Source organism: Triticum urartu, chromosome 1A (assembly GCF_056163025.1).
Source record: "Triticum urartu cultivar PI428250 chromosome 1A, HENAU_Tu73, whole genome shotgun sequence".
In the NCBI taxonomy this organism is placed as follows: domain Eukaryota; kingdom Viridiplantae; phylum Streptophyta; class Magnoliopsida; order Poales; family Poaceae; genus Triticum; species Triticum urartu.
Genome location: NC_141873.1, coordinates 136816252 through 136827838, shown reverse-complemented (window position 1 = coordinate 136827838; position 11587 = coordinate 136816252).

The following is an 11587-nucleotide window of genomic DNA, read 5'->3' as shown; positions in this document are numbered from 1 at the left end:
TCAATGTTGATGTAGATCACTTGGAGCTATCCATTTGAGTGAATTGCACTTTCAATACCTACATGGGTTAGTCCCACAAGGAACAAACAAGGATATCCATAGACATAGAGTGATGCACACACAAGATGATGTCCATGAAAACTTTTAGGTTACCTTGTCCCTTGTCTTACCAACAAGAGGGTTTGTGACTCCTTGAACTAGTGCAAGATGTGGAAGTTGATTGCACTTGTTCTTGCCAAAATAATAAGAGTGAAGTATGTCGGCGGAGTCACCCTCAAGAACTCTCTAGTTCTTCTTCTTTTGGATCCACACCATCTTGATGGGAATCCTTGGAGTTGTAGTCATACTTGATGAAGTGGAACTTGAAGTAGTCTTGGGAATCCACTTGACTAAGGTCTTAGGAGCTTCTTCAAATGCATCAATTTCCTCTTGAAGCTTGTCCTTGCCTTTTTGCTTGTAGTCTTGTGGTGGAAGATCATCTTGAGCTTGTGTCCCCTTGAAAGAAGTATCATACTTCTCTTGTTGAGGAACAAACTTTGTCTTGGGGTATTGATCTTCTTCCCACTCAACTCCATTGGCATTGAACTTTCGTTCAAAACCAACACCTTGATTCTTCCGGTGCATTCCTTGCTTGCGCACAATTTCCTCAAATTGCTTACTCCCGGCAAGGCTTTTGTACACTCCTTTCTCTATAATTCCCTTCAATAAACTATTTTCTTGCTCAAGTGTAACTTGGCTAAGAGAATCATTAGTGGAATCAAGAGAACTACTAGAAGCAACAATATTGGATTTAGCATGATCATTGTTACTGCTAGAGGAAGAATCTTTCTTGTTCTTGTTACTAGACTTTACTTGAGGCATGTAAGTGGATAAGAGTAAACGCTTGGCAATGTGAGAAGAACTTTTCTTGCGGAGATCATCATTGATTGCTTTTAAGAACTCATGCTCTTGCTCAAGATTGAGCTTTTCAAAGCGTAATTTCTCATGAGCTCTTAAAAGTTCTCGATGATCTTCGAAGATAGTTTCATGAGCTAACTTAAGAGTGTTTAATTCTTTAGTTAGAGCCTCAATCTTCTCCTTATCATTGTCATTCGTTTTATCTTGATTAGCATGATTAATTGGTCTTTCATCATAGTATTCATCACTAGAGTTGTCAACAAGCAAATCATCACCTAACAAGTCATCTTCATCACTATTGAAATCAACATACTCAGGATGTGTTACCTTAGGACCTTTGGCCATGAAGCATCTTCCAACTCCTTCATTTGGTGAGTCAAATATGTCGTAGGAGTTGGTTGACACAAGTGCTAGACCGGCAACACCTTCATCTTGAGTATCTTCGGAGTCGGAGTGATAACTTCTCTCGGAGTGGCTGTCGGAGTCGGAGCCGGATATCCATTCACCAACATGAGCTTGATGTCTTCGTCTTGTGTAGCTCCTTGATGATTTTTCCTTCCTTTCCGAATCCTTGCTTCTCCGTGAGTATCTTCGTTCATAACGATCATCTCTACTCCTTCTCTCTCTTGGTGGTGATTCTTTGCTTCTTCTTTTTGGAGAATCTTCTCTTCTCTTGTAGGGAGCCATACACTCATTGGAATAGTGTCCGGGTCTTCCACAACTGTAGCAGTTTCGCTCTTGACTAGAAGATCTTTTGTCATCGTAGGACCTTGACTTGAAGCTTCTATCTTTGCTTCTACTCTTGTAGAACTTGTTGAAGTTCTTCACCATTAAGCTCAATTCTTCATTGAAGTCTTGTTTCTCACTTGATGATGTGGGGGCTTCACATGAGGCTTTATAGGCACCACTTGACTTGTTGTGAAGTTCCTCTTTATCCTTAAGTGACATCTCGTGAGCAACAATTCTTCCAATCACCTCTGTTGGCTTGAGATCTTTGTAATTGGGCATCATTTGGATCAATGTGCACACGGTATCATATTTTCCATCCAAGGCTCTTAGGATCTTCTTGATGATGAATCTATCGGTCATCTCTTCACTTCCTAAGCCGGCAATCTCATTTGTGATGAGAGCAAGCCTAGAGTACATTTTAGCGACACCTTCACCATCCTTCATCTTGAACTTGTCAAGTTGACTTTGAAGCACATCCAACTTGGATTCCTTGACGGAGTCGGTACCTTCGTGCATATCAATCAAAGTGTCCCAAATTTCCTTTGCATTCTCGAGACGGCTGATTTTGTTGAATTCTTCAGGGCACAATCCGTTGAAGAGAATATCACAAGCTTGAGCATTGTATTGCAACATCTTCAACTCATCCGCGGTAGCTTCACGGTTTGGTTCTTTCCCATCAAAGAAGTCACCTTGCAAACCAACACACACAATAGCCCAAACGGCGGGGTTATGTCCAAGAATATGCATTTTCATTTTATGCTTCCAACTAGCAAAATTAGTACCATCAAAGTAAGGACCTCTACGGTGATAATTTCCCTCGCTAGACGCCATACTCTCCTAGGTTGTGAAACCAAGGCTATGACTACCAAAAGCTATGGAGATCAAAGAAAATGGAGACCAAAGCTCTGATACCACTTGTAGGATCGAAAGTATGTCTAGAGGGGGGTGATTAGACTACTTGACCAAATAAAAACTTAACCTTTTCCCAATTTTAGTTCTTGGCAGATTTTAGCTATTGTAGGACAAGTCAAACAATCATCACACAATTCAAGCAAGCATGCAAAGAGTATATTGGCAGCGGAATGTAAAGCATGCAACTTGCAAGAATGTAAGGGGAAGGGTTTGGAGAATTCAAACGCAATTGGAGACACGGATGTTTTTCCCGTGGTTTGGATAGGTGGTGCTATCCTACATCCACGTTGATGGAGACTTCAACCCACAAAGGGTAACGGTTGCGCGAGTCCACACAGGGCTCCACCCACAAAGGGTAACGGTTGCGCGAGTCCACAAAGGGCTCCACCCACGAAGGGTCCACGAAGAAGCAACCACCCACAAAGGGTCCACGAAGAAGCAACCTTGTCTATCCCACCATGGCCATCGCCCACACAGGACTTGCCTCACTAGCGGTAGATCTTCACGAAGTAGGCGATCTCCTTGCCCTTACAAACTCCTTGGTTCAACTCCACAATCTTGTCGGAGGCTCCCAAGTGACACCTAGCCAATCTAGGAGACACCACTCTCCAAGAAGTAACAAATGGTGTGTAGGTAATGAACTCCTTGCTCTTGTGCTTCAAATGATAGTCTCCCCAACACTCAACTCTCTCTCGTAGGATTTGGATTTGGTGGAAAGAAGATTTGAGTGGAAAGCAACTTGGGAAGGCTAGAGATCAAGATTCATATGATAGGAATGGAATATCTTGGTCTCAACACATGAGTAGGTGGTTCTCTCTCAGAATATATGAGTTGGAATTGTGTATGTGTTCTGATTGCTCTCTCCACGAATGAAGAGGAGGTGTAGGGGTATATATAGCCTCCACACAAAATCCAACCGTTACACACAGTTTTCCAATCTCGGTGGGACCGAATCAACAAACTCGGTTGGACCGGAAAGGTAAACCTAGTGACCGTTAGAGATTTTCGGTGGGGCTGACATGCAACTCGGTACGACCGAGATGGTTAGGGTTTGGGCATAACGTAATCTCGGTGAGACCGATTACACAAACTCGGTGGGACCGAATTTGGTAATTAGCTAACCAGAGAGTTGGTCAGGCAAACTCGGTGGGACCGATTTGCTCTTTCGGTGAGACCGAAAAGTTACAAAAAGGAAACACTGAATTTACATTGCAATCTCGGTGGGACCGATTCGCTCTTTCGGTGAGACCGAAAAGTTATGAAAGGGAAACAGAGAGTTTGCAACCCCATCTCGGTGAGACCGAGATCCCTATCGGTAGAACCGATTTGCTAGGGTTTGGCAGTGGCTTATGATAAATGAAACTCGGTGGCGCCGGATAGGAAGAATCGGTAGGACCGAGTTTGGCTTAGGGTTTTGGTCATATGTGGATATGGGAAAGTAGTTGAGGGTTTTGGAGCATATCACTAAGCACATGAAGCAAGAGGCTCATTAAGCAACACCTCATCCCTCCTTGATAGTATTGGCTTTTCCTAAAGACTCAATGTGATCTTGGATCACTAAAATGTAAAATGAAGAGTCTTGAGCTTTTGAGCTTGAGCCAATCCTTTGTCCTTAGCATTTTGAGGGTTCCACTTTCACATCCATGCCATGCCAATCATTGAGCTTTCCTGAAATAATCATCTTGGAATAGCATTAGCTCAATGAGCTATATGTTGTTATGAATTACCAAAACCACCTAGGGATAGTTGCACTTTCAAATAACACTCCGGATAGTGCCGAAGAAAACAACAAACCCCTCCAGCAAGATTTAGAGCAGAAGGATGGAGGAGCCAGCTCTCCTGAGAGAGTGGTAGACGGAGAGGAGGAGGATGACAATCACAGGCCCCCCTCCGAAGACGAGGCAAGCCTCGGCGACGATGAATTCGCTGTACCAGAGGATCTCGTCGAACAAGAGCGCTTCAAGCGCCGGCTCATGGCCACGGCAAATAGCCTGAAGAAAAAGCAGCATCAGGTTCAAGCTGATCAAGATCTGCTAGCTAACAGATGGACTGAAGTCCTCGCGGCCGAGTAATATAAACTCGAGCGCCCCTCCAAGAGTTACCCAAGATGCAGGTTACTACCCCGACTGGAGGAAGAAGCGTATGATACGGCTGATCGGCCACCTCATGGCCGCGATAGAGAGTCATTCCAGCCAAAAGCTCAGCCTCCACCCCAACGCCATTCAAATAAAAAGGCATGGGGAGATACGCCAGACCTGCGAGACATATTGGAGGACAAGGCAAAGCATTCAAGATCGATCTATGGATCACGAGGGCGCACCACTCTGCGAGACGACAAACGTCACACCGGATACAGTAAAAGCAAATCCGGCCAGGCCGAACACAATGGGCAAGACCCATTCGAGCTGCGTCGCGATATAGCCCAATACAGAGGCGTCGCACACCCCTTATGCTTCACAGACGAAGTAATGGAACATCAATTCCCAGAAGGTTTCAAACCTGTATATATTGAATCAAACGACGGCACAACAGATCCCGCAGTATGGATTGAGGACTTCCTCCTCCACATCCACATGGCCCGCGGCGATGACTTACACGCCATCAAATACATCCCACTAAAGCTCAAAGGACCAGCGCAGCATTGGCTTAACAACTTGCCAGCGGACTCCATTAGCTGTTGGGAAGATCTGGAAACCGCATTCCTCGACAACTTTCAGGGCACTTATGTGCGACCACCAGACGCTGATGATTTGAGCCACATAATTCAGAAGCCAGAAGAGTCGGCCAGGCAATTCTGGACTCGGTTCCTTACAAAGAAAAATCAAATCGTCGACTCTCCGGATGCGGAGGCCTTAGCGGCTTTCAAGCACAACATCCGAGACGAGTGGCTAGCCCGGCACCTTGGTCAGGAAAAGCCGAAATCTATGGCAGCTCTCACGACGCTCATGACCCGCTTTTGTGCGGGCAGCTGGCTGGCTCGCAGTAATAACATATCAAAGAACCATGGTACCTCAGATACCAAGGACGGCAATAGCAGGTCACGTCGCAACAAGCATAAGCGCCGCATAAACAGCGAAAATACTAAGGATACGGCAGTCAATGCCAGATTGAAAGGCTCTAAACCCGGTCAGCAGAAAAAGCCATTCAAACAAAGTACGCCGGGTCCGTCCAGCTTGGACCGCATACTCGATCGCTCGTGTCAAATACACGGCACCCCAGACAAGCCAGCCAATCACACCAACAGGGATTGTTGGGTGTTCAAGCAGGCCGGCAAGTTAATTGCCGAAAACAAGGACAAGGGGCCGCATAGCGATGACGAGGAGGAGCCCCAGCAGCCGCACACTGGAGGACAGAAGAGGTTTCCATCGCAAGTGCGGACGGTGAACATGATATACGCAACCCACATCCCCAAGAGGGAGCGGAAGCATACGCAACCCACAACCCACATCGCCAGTCGCCCCAAAGTTCAACCCTTGGTCCTCCTGTCCGATCACCTTCGATCGCAGGGACCACCCCACTAGTATCCGTCATGGCGGATTCGCCGCATTGGTCCTAGACCCAATCATTAACGGATTTCACCTCACTCGAGTCCTTATGGACGGCGGCAGCAGCCTGAACCTGCTTTATCGGGACACAGTGCGCAAAATGGGTATAGACCCCTCAAGGATCAAACCCACAAAAACGACCTTTAAGGGCGTCATTCCAGGTGTAGAGGCCCATTGCATGGGCTCAATTACACTGGAAGTGGTCTTCGGATCCCCGAATAACTTCCGAAGCGAAGACTTAATCTTTGATATAGTCCCATTCTGCAATGGTTATCACGTGCTGCTCGGGCGAACCGCATTTGCTAGATTCAATGCGGTACCGCATTATGCATACCTCAAGCTCAAGATGCCAGGACCTCGCGGAGTTATTACAGTCAATGGAAACACAGAGCGCTCTCTCCTAACAGAGGAGCACACCGCAGCCCTCGCAGCAGAAACGCAAAGCAGCCTCTCAAGGCAACCAACCAGTTCGGCGCTTCACAGCCCGGACACCTTCAAGCGTGCTCGGGGAAATCGGCAAATAGACCGCCTGGCGCGATCTGAGCTCGCGTAGCAATACGGCGGCCACCCCAATCCCAGCCCAGCAGCGAAACTCGTGCCGCGCGTACATAATTACGCATTAAAAATACCATGGGCATAGGTGGGGAGGGGGCACAACTGCTGCACACCCCAAGACGCGGCCTAAACCGCACTAGGGGCTTCCCGTTCAGTTATTTTTCTTTTTCTTTTAGGACCTTAATCTCTGGAAACACTGTCCGGCAGCACTATTGCCGAACACATGATGCAGCAACCAAGGAGGCAGACAGCTACGTACCATGGAATTCCTAGGTTGATTACAGTAACGAGTGAAATATTCAATTTAACATCATTCCTCAGCTTGCCCTTGAAAGGGACATAGTCCTACTCTTTGCTTATCGCACTATCTGTATCACTCTGCTTTAACGCAATTTTTTAATAAAGAATGCATGACATTACGACTATTATTGCATTCTTGTTATATATATATATCTATGTGTTCATTAATGATGCCTTGCAACCGTACACTATGGTACGTCCAATACACCAGGGGCTTACGTACCCCACAATGCGGTGTGAAAAGTCCGAACACTTTCACAAATGCGGCACCCCGAACTTATAGCATTATATGCATCAGCTCTGAATCATGTCTTTGGTTAAATGTTGGGTTTGTCCGGCTCCTATGTTTTGGTACCTTACGTTCCGCTCTATCGGCTAAGGTAGCGCTAGGAGAACTACTGCGATTGTGCCCCGGTTCTGCTGGGTTCAGCACCTCAGTAGAGAAAGCTAAAACTGACTGTCATGATAAGGCGAGAGACTGGTCGCAGTTCGGCGAGGTTTTCAAGTCCCTAAAGACTTATGCCGCTTAGAGCGAGGGGCCGGCCCTGTCTGGCGTAAAGGCGTGTATCGCGCCCCGAATTCAGCCTTCCGAATACCAGGGGCTTCGCCGAAATTTAAAATTATAGAATTCTATGGCTAAGTGAGAGTGATAAAGCATCATTAGTCCGGTTGCCTTGTTCGCTGTGCTGAGCACCTCCCTCGAAGGACCCAAACATGGGAACAAGAGTGCTCAGGTTTATCTCGAACACCCTAGCACTCGTGGCATGGGGGCAGAAGCTGAGGACTAGCCATCTCTCAGATTGGATAAACAGCCAAACAGAAGGTAATATTTTAAATTCCAACAAGCGTTGCATAGCGCATATGAAACAAGTTTTCATACATACAGGATAAAACGAGCAAGTCTCATTCAAATATTACATCTTTTGAACGCTCGTCCGCAATGAGACGGGCACCCGGCAGAACACCCTCGTAGTACATCTCGGGGTGGCGGTGCTCCTTGCCCTCTGCCGGCCCCTCCTTGATCAGCTTCACGGCGTCTAGCTTGACCCACTGCAATTTCACACGGGCGAAAGCCCGGCGTGCACCTTCAATGCAGACAGATCGCTTGACGACCTCCAGCCGCGGGCAGGCATCCACAAGCCACCTCACCAGGCCGAAGAAGCTGTTCGGAAGGGCGTCGCCAGGCCACAGCTGGACTATAAAGCTCTTCATGGCCTGATCGACCGCCTTATGTAGCTCGACCATCTGCTTCAGCTGGTCGCTCATTGGCATCGGATGTTCGGCCTCAGCATACTGAGACCAGAACAGCTTCTCCGTCGAGCTTCTGTCTTCGGCCTGGTAAAATTGTGCGGCATCGGACACACTGCGGGGCAAATCTGCGAATGCTCCTGAAGAGCTCTGGATCCGGGTAAGTAATCGGTAATTTACTTTTACATGCTTGCTTTGCATATAGAAAGCCTTACCCGCCGCTATCTTCTTCATCGTGTCGATCTCTTGGAGGGCCTTTTGGGCTTCGGCCATGGCACTTTTTACACTCTCGAGGGCCGCGACAAGCTCAGACTGCCGCGTCTTGGAGTCAAGCTCCAACGCCTCGTGCTTCGCCACAAGAGCCTGGAGCTCTTGCTGCACCTCGCCCACCCGAGCCTCGTGCTTCTCTCGCTCGGTGCGCTCCTTGGCCAATTATCTTCGGCCTTGTTAGCGCTTGCTTCAGGGTCGCCACCTCGGTCATGGCCCCTGGCAAACATACGATGATCCTGTCATTTTGCAATCACGTCCTCGTTTATATATATACATAAGACAGGGTATTACTTAGCCTTGTTCTCCTCGAGCTGCCTCTTGGCAAGGCCGAGCTCTTTCCTGGACCCCTCGAGGTCCTGCTTCAGTACGGCGACCTTCGCAGTTAGTGCGGTGGACACCAGCAGCGAAGCCTGCATATGCATATTGACATACTTATATTAGACTCCTGCGATATTATTTGATCCTATGTTCGTCTTTTCTTTGTGAACACCGAACAAAGCATCATGGGCTACTGTCTATGTGGTAATATTTCTACTACATTTTAAAACACTTACCTCGAAGCCTGTTAGAAGGCTGGCACGGGCTTCAGTCAATCCACTCTTGGCGGACTGAACCTTCTGGATCACCGCACTCATGATAGTGCGGAGCTCCTCGTCGATGGAAGCGCCGTGAAGCGCTTCCAGCAGATTGTCCGGCGCCTCTGGATGGATATAGGTCACCGGCACAGGCGTCTTGCCCCTCATAGAAGGAGGTTGCCTGCCCGAGCCTGGAACCGCTGGAGGTTCCGGCGCAGTGTTCGGCTGAGGGCCGAACTCGGAGCTCTCAGGGGCCCCGTCCCCTCGGCTCCCGGAGTCTGGAAGGTCGCCTTGAGGCGCCTCCGGGACTGTCTCCCCTCGATCCGGTGCATCTTGAGACAACACCTCGGCGTCGTCGGCAGGATGAGGGGAGGTGGCGGTCGGGACTGGATCGCTATCCATGTCCGACAAGCCCAAGGAGCCGTCCGATGATACATCGATATTGGCTCGTGGCGGCCTGCATAATTGCGTTCCGCGTTAGGGAAAGCAGTGCGACAAAGGAATCCTATGAGTTACTCTGGTATCCGAATACTTACGATCTCCCCGGGGGCTTGACCCTGGGCAACCACTCGTCTTCGCCTTCGTCGGCGGCGGTGGAACCGTCCGGAAGGAGAGTCCTTCCCTTCTTGGACCCTCCGGCCACCCTGGTTGGGGCGGCCTTCCTTTTCTTGTCTCCCCCAGTCGGTGGGGGAGCATCTTCTTCTTCTTCATCTTCTTCCTCGTCTTCGGGAGAAGAGTGTGCCGCAGAGTCATCGGACGGTGAGTCCAACGACGCCTGGCGTTGGGAACTCTTTCGGGTTCCCTTGGCCTTCTTGGTCTTCTCCGGCACCGTATAAGGGGCCGGAGTCAACATCTTCGCCAGAAGAGCGTCTGCGGGGCCTTCAGGCAAAGGAGCCAGACAGTTGATCTGTCCAGCCATCTTCTGCCAGTCCTGTCAAAGGTACGGGAGTTTAGATCCCGCATAGAGTCAATCTATATAAAAAAATAAGTATCCTATGAAAGGTAAAGCAGCTTACCGCACTGGCTTGGCGCTTCGCGCTGAATCCGCGATCCTCAGTAATAGGGGGGGGGGGGCTCGGCGCTTTTGAACAACCCTCCAGGCGTCTTCATGAGTCGTGTCGAAGAGCCTGTTCAGAGTTCGGTGCTGCGCCGGATTGAACTCCCACAAGTTGAACTCCCATTGTTGGCACGGGAGTATCCGGCGGATGAGCATAACTTGGACTATGTTGACAAGCTTGAGCTTCTTGTCCACCATGTTTTGAATACATGTTTGGAGTCCGGTCAGCTCTTTCGAACTACCCCAGGACAGGCCCTTCTCTTTCCAGGAGGTGAGCCGCGTGGGGATGCCAGATCGGAACTCGAGGGCCGCTGCCCATGCAGGGTCGCGCGGCTCGGTGATATAGAACCACCCCGATTGCCACCCCTTTATGGTTTCCACAAAGGAGCCCTCGAGCCATGTTACGTTGGGCATCTTTCCCACCATGGCGCCTCCGCACTCCGCCTGGCAGCCGCCCACCACCTTCGGCTTGACATTGAAGGTCTTCAGCCATAAGCCGAAGTGGGGCTTGATGCGGAGGAAGGCCTCGCACACGACGATAAACGCCGAGATGTTGAGGATGAAGTTCGGGGCCAGATTGTGGAAATCCAGGCCGTAATAAAACATGAGCCCCCGGATGAAGGGATGGAGAGGGAATCCCAGTCCGCGGAGGAAATGGGTGAGGAATACTACCCTCTCATGGGGCCTGGGGGTGGGGATGAGCTACCCCTCATCTGGGAGCCGGTGCGCGATGTCGTCGGGCAGGTATCCGGCTCTCCTCAGTTTCTTGATGTCTCCCTCTGTGATGGAGGAGACCATCCACCTGCCTCCCGCTCCGGACATGATTGGAGAAGGTCGAGGTGGGAAGTGCGGACTTGGGCGCTAGAGCTCGAGTGTGCGAAAACGGATGGGTAAGGCAGGAAGAAGGCGTGGATAGAAAGGTGAATCCTTATCCCTTTATATGGGCGGACGAAACTAAGCATCCCCACTTGCCTGGTAAAACTCGCTTACCCCCAAGCGCCGCAATTGATGGCGCGGTTGGGTTACCCACGCCCGTATTGATGAGAATCCCGTAATAAGGGGACACGATCTCTGCTTTGACAAGAAGTGTCGAAAAACTGCCTCGCGTTATGTGCGGGGCTAGTTAAAAGAAACAGTTCGAATAATCACCGGGCCATGACGTAGCGTCATGCTGCCAAAACAAGCCAGCAAATTAGATCTGCGAAAATATTATTCTCTCTATGGTGTAATGTGGAACTTATTTTGCAGGGTCGGACACTATCCTCGTATTCAAATTCTTCTATGATGTATTCAGAGAAGGAACCCGCCTTGCAATGCCGGAGACAATACTGCGCGCCGGACTCATCGTCATTGAAGCCTGGTTCAGGGGGTACTGGGGGAGTCCTGGATTAGGGGGTCTCCGGACAGCCGGACTATCTCCATTGGTCGGACTGTTAGACTATGAAGATACAAGATTGAAGACTTCATCTCGTGTCCGGATGGGACTCTACTTGGCGTGG